Below are 9,680 nucleotides of genomic sequence, written 5' to 3' on the forward strand. Positions count from 1 at the left end.
TTTCTCACTCGCTCTCTCACTCTCTCGCTCGCTCTCTCTGTCTTTGTCTTTCTGTCAGTTTGTCTGCCTGTCTGTCTATCTGTCTGTCTGTCTGTCTGTCTCTTCATATCTCTCTCTCTCTCTCTCCCCCTCTCTCTCTCTCTCTCTCTCCCTTTCTCTCTCTCTCTCTTCCTTTCTCTCTCTCTGTCCTCTTTGGTTCCCGATTACATCCATTAGTAGCTTTCCTATTAACATTAACTTTACAAATTTTACTAACCAAAAATTTCTTATTTATATCCACACATCTATATATAAAAAAGGATATGCACACATATCCATACCTGCACAACTTTATTATCCATATCCAAACATCGTTGAAATATTTTCAGCTCAGAAAGCAACGTTTTTCAGGAGCAACAATTGATCCCAATTTATGTATCTTTTCTTGCCCATCTCAACATTTTCGAATGTGAATTTAGACAAATATACCTCTTGAGCAATAGCAACCGATATCACAGTATAACAATCATCTGCAATTAAAACAAAAATCCACACAGCTATAATATATATTATTATTCACGCATCAGTACTCAAATGTCAATAGCCACACATCTATAGCCACACCTCTGTGAACACACATCTGTATCCAAACGTCTGTACCCATATTATACGTGTCCAACCAAACCAGCGCTCATAGTGAGCTTGCGCGGATATTTATACTTCAGCCAAGCTTGTGTTTACACATTCAGAGACTCCAAAAAGGAACTGTGAATTGCATGAGACAGATGAAATGCAACAGAGCCGCAATGATAGAAACTAGGAGAAAAAAGACGATCCAAAATATTTAAAACCAGAAAAGCACGCAAATACAATATCAATTTTCGAGAGGAAGAGAACGGGAAGGAGGGGGGAATTTAGAGACATAAAGAGAGAGAGAGAGAGAGAGAGAGAGAGAGAGAGAGAGAGAGAGAGGGGGGGAGTAAGAGGAGATAGATAGAGAGATAGAGAGGAACAGAGTAAGAGAGAGGGTAACCGAAAGTTGAGCGCAAGTGAGAGAAATGTATCAAAAGCAAGAAAGAGAAGATAATAATATAAAGACACAGAGACAAGCAGGAATCACAATGAGGAGAGACTGTCATCCACACCAAAAGACAGAGTGAAGTTCAATGAAAAATCAATGCCAAACGCTGCAAACAGGACAGAAATATCACGTCGTCTGATGACAAATATTACAAAGATGAAAAAAAATCGATTAAAGAAAAACCAACACAAAAAAGAGAAAAAACAAAATTATAAAGAAAAAACAAGCAAACGAAAAAACTCACAATGATCATGCCCCTACCGGCCCAATTACCCGCTTATTTGCAATGCTGTTTCCCATCCCCTTTGTACGGACACATGTCTGACCAGAAAGGGAATTTTTAAGCCGCTGCAAAAAACGTCCTCATGCAAGGTCTATAGAAAATGCCATCATTAGCGATGAACGCCATGGCGAGGCGCAGATTTTAAAATGCGGAAGGAAGAAAAATGCCTGTGAATTCATTATGTCGTAATACTGTTAATCTATTTTATGCTTAGAGCTAACGAGGGGTTTCTCAATGAAATTGCTCTCGGGCAGAGAAGTAAAACGATTTTGTTTCTAAAATTGAAAAGAAATCCCTTCAATAATAAGGCTGATTGAACTAAAGTATACCTCTATTCAAAGGTCTAAGTTCAATTACGCTCGTGAATACCAACTGACGTCATCCTTATGTGAGATATTTCCCGAGAAAGAGAATTAAGGTGAGAGCTTAAGGCATCTTGATCTACATTTACGTAACAATAATATTTACCAAGCATGCTGACAAAGCATGTTCATGCTTTTTAACATTCTAAAAGCCAAATTTGTCAATCTGTAAATAGATCCAAACAGATAGATAGATAGATAGATAGATAGATAGACACTCGTAGATAGATAGATAGATAGATAGATAGATAGATAGATAGATAGATAGATAGATAGATAGATAGATAGATAGATAGATAGATAGATAGCCTGCCGCCAGCTGTGAAGGGATAAGGAAGCCATTACGGACGGAAAGACCACTCAGTTGCACTCGGACAGTGTCACAAGTTCAGTGAGGCAGATCTCCTTATTCTTAGACTTCCCGGAGTCTGTAGAGTAGGGTTCACTTTAAAAGCTTTTAATTTTGTTTGTTTTTATTTTCTAGCGCCTCAGCTGAACCTGCTATAAAGGAAAGCTAAAGAAGTTTGCGGGTCCTTTTTTAATGTTTTTTAAAACTCTCTCAAACTGCAGTTTGAGGCACACGCTAGTGTATGTATTATCTTGGAAGTTGTTCTCATCCGAACGCCTTTCGTGAACGGTTTTTTTTCCACGTGACGTATTTAATTTTTTAAAATAACAGTACTATGTGGCATGTTTGCATTTCGTTATCATTTGACCACTATAATTGAGGTCCGCAAATCTCTAATTTCAAGGGGTTGAGCCCCAATGAAAATGTTGCAGTTTGAGGCAAATGCTGTTCTTAAAAACCCCAGTAAGTTTTTTTCTATGAATAGAATAAAAAATACACAGTGAAAATGGGATATATTTTTGCAATATTATTATACAATATATTTAGTTCCGCGTTACATGTAATGTCAGGCTCACAGCCTTGCACACAAGGCACTCAAGTTCGATTCTCCCTTCGGACAAATGTTCACTGAGCATCTCCGTTTTTCTGCTGGGATGTTTACTACAATGATAGGTTTTACTATGACAGTTAGCGTCGAAGCATCCATACGTACTTTCTCATTTCAATTGAAACGTGTGCTAAAACTCTCTCCTCGGTTATCTTATCCACACAGAGTGTCGGGGCTTATACATCAGATAGAGGATAAATTGTAGCCTAACCATCAACCCCTCCCTCCCCCCAACACACACGTAGAGACTATTCTTATATTATCCTTTAAAAATCGTTACTCCAAAATCATTTTAAATGCGCGGTCGAAACGCACTGTACTCAGGAGACTGATGTCAACCGGTATTAAATGTCAATGTGTTTGTAGCATGTTCCTGCTAGAACCCCGAGCGTTATATTGAAAGTGAGGGTAGCGATAAGGACCCTGCAGTAGCCAGATAGAACGACCCATCAAGCCCCTAACTATTTATCTGTCTGGCTCGGAGAGCTAAACTGACACTTTGGTGCCCTTGAGCGTATTCCCTACTCTTGGATTGTCATCGTCGCCGGCAACAACTTTTTCTGTTGAATAGTTGCACTCTGTTATTTTGTTTTTTTGTGTAGGTTTCAGTTCTAAAAGTGCATGCTCCGCTGCAATGTGGATGAAAAAGTTCAAACCCCAAAAAGAGTTCTTGAACGAGCCATTTGAGGACATCATATTTTAGTCTTATACCTTGTCTGTCTCATTGTAGGATATTAGCTTCAAATTTGGAGGTGTCGCCTTTCAAATAATATTCTACCGTCAAACAAAATCTTTGAACCCGTACCATACGATACCATTCTATTAAATAGCTATTGGAGTTGAAAACTCCCCCCCCCCCCCCCCCCTTTCTCCTTTTTTTTCAAATAAAATGAAGACGGCCTCGTGAATATATGTTAGTAGTGAAAGGGCAATGTTTCATTCTGACAAGCAAACGACTAATAAATACAACTTAAATGATACATCATCAAGGTGAAAGATAACATTTAAAAGGGTCCAAGTAAAATGTGTCATGACACGGTGACCTCAAGAGCTTGTCAACTCTTTAGCTCATTGAGTTAATGGCAACATTTTAAAAACTGTTAGTTTGTCTTTATTTTTATGAAAATATTATATTCATCTATCTTGAACAGAAGTGAAGACTTTTGTGATTAAATCAGGTGGAGGTGGTCTGGTGTAAGATGTAGAATTAGCGAGAAAATGGCCGCCAAAGTTTGGGGACTTCCAAATCTTGAACGTCCTTGGAAACTGCACATCTTCATTTTTGTGCTTTAATCAAAAACGTTTTTCTGTAAAATCCACACATAAATGTGTCTTAAATGGACGTAGAATGTGAAGCCCAAAGGGGAAAAAGTCGATACAAATTGTCAAACAGCCGGTGAAATGTCGATTTTATTTTCGATTTCATTATCTTGACAAGCACCTGGTTTAACCATGATGCCTCATAAAAATATTTAAACTAGAATACAAACAGTAGAAACGAGGATTGCTCGTGTTATAGACTTTATCGTTTGTTTGCACGTGCGTTTAACATTCCCATCTGTCTGCTTAACTGTAATAACTCTTTACCTATCTTAAGGAAAGCGGTTTACTTGATGCTTGCGCTTGTCAAAAGGGATTTTTTTCCCCCAGAGAGAGGTACGCAGTCTGTGCCAAAGGTGAGTTTCCCTGTTCTGTGAAATCAACAATTTTAATTTTACAGGCTCGAAATTCTGTCAACACCTTCAGAAATATGAATGCCTGTCTGTCTGTCTGTCTGTCTGTCTGTCTGTCTGTCTGTCTGTCTGTCTGTCTGTCTGTCTGTCTGTCTGTCTGTCTGTCTGTCTGTCTGCGACAAGTATGTGCGTGAGAATGTGTGTGTATGTGTTTGTGTCTCTGTGTGTGTGGGTGCGCGCGTGCGCGCGCGCGCGCGCGTGTGTGTGTGTGTGTGTGTGTGTGTGTATGTGTGTGTGTGTGTGTGTATGTGTGTGCGTGTAAGTGTGTCCCTGTCAACTGATCTGTCTTTATTTACGTAAGCGTAAATGTATGATTTTCAAGTATACAATGTATATTGAATCTTTATCTAAAGTATTACTAATTCTATCTGCCTGTTACCACATATCTCTCTTGCACTGTGATTTCTAATCTCATTACTGTACTTTAAATGTTTTTTGCAAAGTTTATAACCGTCAGACTTTATAAAGCAGTTATTGTTACAGAATAGCATTTAAATAAAGCTATTTTTTCTATTGTTTTCTTCTTACAACAAATCTCTAAACCTCCAACAAAGACGCTCATTGACCCTCGTGCGCTGCGAGAGCGCATGCGGACGCGAACATTTCGCACTAGCACATAGCATGGTGAGGCTGACAGACGCGCAGACAACCTGGCAAGCTGACAAGAGATGTACAAACAGATAAGAGAATTCACTCGTCAGTATTCATCGCGAATTCAATAACTCATTTTTCCATTTCCTAGAGGTAGGAATTCGTACCCGTAAGTGGACAGTTTGATGGCATCAACACTCATTCGTATTCCTACATTATTCGATACACGTTTGCGTATTCAGGGGGAGACTGATTGAGCCCGTTACGATGAATAAACACACGGAATTAAAGATATGAGACGTCAGTCCCAGACAAACAAATGAATTAGCGTAATACAGAAGAATGTGAACGAATACACTCGCACAATTATGCACACTCACACATTTTGCAGACATTGATGTAAACAAACAAACAGGCGTTGATACATCTAAATGCAAATAGATAGATAGATAGATAGATAGATAGATAGATAGATAGATAGATAGATAGATAGGTAGAGATAGATAGATAGGTAGATAGATAGATAGGTAGATAGATAGATAGATAGATAGATAGATAGATAGATAGATAGTCATACATATATTTATTTGATATAGATAGATAGATATATCGCTAATGTCACTCCCTCTCTACAGTGAGAAAGATAGAAACTTAGATCAAGGCATTTTTCATATCACAAGTTTATACACAGATTGAACTTACAAGAAAAAGAAGGGATCACAGAAAGGGAAATGAATGAGAACAATTAAAAAAAATGCTCCAGACAATTTTATGGGCGACCTCATAAAGGTAAAATCAATGGCCAAGAAAATGATAAATATGGTTTTTATTAGATAAGTTTGATAACACGTGAGCTGAAACTCCTACGAAATCTCATGCTCAGTGAACGTTAAAAGTCAACAAAATCAGAGAATTGTGTAACAAAATGGAACAAAAACAGATAAAAAAGAGAAAGAAAGAACGAGAGGGAGACTGATAGATAGATAGATAGATAGATAGATAGATAGATAGATAGATAGATAGATAGATAGATAGATAGATAGATAGATAGATAGATAGATGGAGATGGAGAGAGGGAGACAAAAAAGTGAGGGAGAAAGAGAGAGAGAGAGAGAGAGAGAGAGAGAGAGAGAGAGAGAGAGAGAGAGAGAGAGAGAGACAGACAGACAGACAGACAGACAGACAGACAGACAGACAGACAGACAGACAGACAGACAGACAGACAGACAGAGAGAAAGAAAAAGAAAGAGAGAGGGAGAGAAACACGGGGAGGGGGCTAGAGAGAGAGAGATAGGGAGAGAGAGAATGGGAGAGAGAGAGAGATAAAGAGAGAGAGAGGTATAGAGACAGAGAGAGAGAGGCATAGAGACACACACACACACACAGAGAGAGAGAGAGAGAGAGAGAGAGAGAGAGAGAGAGAGAGAGAGAGAGAGAGAGAGAGAGTGTGTGTGTGTGGTTGGGAAGGGGGAAGAAGAACAGAGAAGGAGAAAGACACTCCGATATAAGGCTGGGAGATGGCACATAAAGCAATCATTTCCGCCCCAGCGCTGTGCCCTCGCGAATTTACATGTTCTCATCAGCTAGGGGAAATAACTTTCTCATATTATTCGCCTTGTGGAAAAAAAAAGTCCAGAGAAGTCTAGATCTAGATAATATTGTATTGTACTGGACACTTTTTCAATTACCTATACAGATCGTTTTCTTTCTATAACTTCTTTTGATGTTGTATAATTCTATGTCATGGCTCAGACCCGAAGAAATTATATGAACTTACAATCTCAAGAGAGCTTCTGCCTTAATTTTGTACTGCTCTGTCCACAACCAGTTTTTAAAATGTCCGTTGTGATTCTCCTTACTCATCGATCATTTTGAATAACCGTAGGTTTATTTCTTTTGAGCAATGAAAGGACGCAACACATCATGCTCGTAAGAAACAAAGAAAGATAAAATTGGAGACAAAAGGGGAAAAATTTTACTTTTTTCATATGGCATCATGACGACGGGCCCGATGAACTGACCCCATAAGCCTGGTCCGAGCCATGGATTAAAAGGAAACCAGTTTAAATTTTACGCTCATTTTGAAAACACCAGCAGTTCTGCCATTATCCCATTTATCGGGAAGTAGAGCAGATGGGGTAACTGACCGTTAAGTCAATCTTCCGACCAATAAACTTCAACATTTGATAGCATCCTAGGTAACCTGAAACCCAAATCGTTGATGGCTTCGTCACAAAAACCATGCAGCGATAAACATGACCACACGATATTGCCTTTAGTTCTGGCTCGGTTGTTTATGGGTGTGCATTACATGGATCAGTGATTCCTAATTACTACGCGTGATCAATTTTTGGACCTATTTTCCATTTTTTGCCTCTTGTTTAAAGATTTGTCACTTTTTTGCATGTCATACTATACTTCTATGTCAGCATAATATATGGTATTTTAATGGATTCTTGTTTTGTTTTAGAGTCAAGTGAAGCATGTCGAACACGATATTGGTAATTTAATTCTGGCAAAGACGCAAAACAAATGTATATAAACACGAGAATTTGAGCTTAAATAACACATAACTCATCAAAAGAACAACTCCCCCCCCCCTTCCTAAAAAAAGAGAAAAATTAGCCACAAATTAATGCGTTTTTGAATTTCAAATTTATCATTAACGTGAGAAACTGACTAGCCTGTTGAAGTATGCACATATCATATCAACGAAGCGAAATAAGATCTAGATAAGAATTTGTTTTCATCCAGCTCAGAGGCATTGCACTGAGGTAATGAAATTAGTATTGCATTATTCACACGCATGCCATGTTAAAGTTTTATGTTTTATGATAATGTTAACTTTCTGTTTTTGAAATTAACTCATTATAATTTCAGACGTGTATCGAGCCGTTGGGGGCACTGACAGGTCATGGAAACCTGATCGATTCCGCGCAGTTGTTTAGGAGCTCGGTAATTAAAACAAAAGTTTTGCGATTCGAATCCAAGTGTCTTTCAAAGTGTTTTCACCCGTTCTGAAATTGTCCCCTGCCCAGTTATATGCTGATTTGCTGAATACTAGATGTTTGGAACCTCATTGTAAGGGTCTTTTAGTTTATTTGGTTTTAGTAGAGGTTTTACGGCACTCGCAACTGCATAAGGTCATCTGAGAGCCAGAAAATTAGAGGTGTTACAAGAGAGTAACAAACACAAACAAGAAGGAGGAGAGATCAGGATGATAGATGTTTGATAGGAAAGAAGGAGCAAACCACACCATAGCACCCGCCAACCACCCGCATTGTAAGGGTCTGGTGGAACTATTCAAATTAAGTTGCACAAAAACATGTGAGCAAAATCAACAAGTAATAATAACAATTTAACCCCCTACCCAAAAAAAAAACCCCGCAAAAAACCCCCCACCCCAAAGGCAACAACAGCAGTTACAGTAACTACAACAGAATGTAAAAGTGAGAAAAAGCCCAAAGGATCTTAAAGAACTTCACCAATATGTGAGGCAGCGTGGTGGAATCAGGCTCTCGTCAAAATAATCAAAGCAAAGAAAATTGCATTTTTCTATAGGTTTGTGAATTTTTATCAATTTTTCGTTTTTTGGGTCAACACCTTTCATGCCCATCAAAGAACTCATTGCTGAGTGGATTTTTCTGAAAAACGTTGATTAAAGGCACAAAAAATGTAAATTTTAGGTTACCACGGACTCTTAAGCTAAGGAAATAACTAATCTTTGGCGGCCATTATCTCATAATTTTACCACTGAAAACAGGTGACCCCCACCTCCTTCATTCGCAAATATCTCGACTTGTACTCAAAATAAATGGATATTTTTTTCATCCAAATAAACACAAGTGAACAAGCTTTACGATGATACCAATACCTCTGCATGCCCAAAAATTGACGAGAGCCTGATTCCACCACGCAGCCTCACATGTGGATTAAGGACGAAAAACGTCGGCGTTGTAGTTGTTGCAGATTTAGCTCAGTGTTAGTTAGCACTTCAGCTACTACGCGTGCAAAGGAAATAAAAGCAACTCAAAACAATAACATTAACAGCAACAAAAAAGGATAACAAAAACCCAAACATTCCAGAATGATCTTGTTACTGTTTTTTTTAAGGTAACAAGAGTTGGCGATAGTAAAAAAAAATCCACAAATTATAGCGTGCACTTCAAGTCATAATTAAATAGTTAAAGCCAGACGACTATTATTTCAGACAATCGCATGAAAAGACGACAGAAAAGCCCCAAAACAAGACGTTTCTGGTTTTGAGGCTTTTTAAAATACATTTTCAAGCGATAAGATAATGTTATAACCTTCCACTCAGGTGATCGGATGCAAATGCTGTTATCGTTTCGAAAACTTCATTGTGCCATCTGCACCATTTTGTAAATCAATTTGTAAATCGGTTAACGTCTGTGCACACTTAATAGATCCCGGTGCAGACCTAATAGACTCCATATGGAAATCGTAGCAGACAATCGATTAACAAGATAAGTCGGCCGCAGACGTCCAGAGAGGATGTTATATATTCCGCACTAGCGGTCTGGACTCCATCAACGCTGGGAGAGTGGAGGTACAAAGACGTAAATGTTTTATGTTTGTTCTCTATTTTGTCGTTACACGAACCTTAAAAATACGTGAGCTCTTTTGTTCATGCTCTCTCTCTCTCTCTCTCTCTCTCTCTCTCTCTCTCTCTCT

The 9,680-nt window shown here is 38.5% G+C and overlaps 1 long non-coding RNA gene across 1 annotated transcript in view; it reads right to left on the bottom strand.

Annotated features, from left to right (window-relative positions):
- The window catches only part of LOC101862936, a 72,103-nt gene that overhangs the window by 2,530 nt on the left and 59,893 nt on the right, over positions 1 to 9,680 (bottom strand). The window lies entirely within an intron of this gene.

This window comes from Aplysia californica, unplaced genomic scaffold, assembly GCF_000002075.1.
Source record: "Aplysia californica isolate F4 #8 unplaced genomic scaffold, AplCal3.0 scaffold00114, whole genome shotgun sequence".
In the NCBI taxonomy this organism is placed as follows: Eukaryota; Metazoa; Mollusca; class Gastropoda; order Aplysiida; family Aplysiidae; genus Aplysia; species Aplysia californica.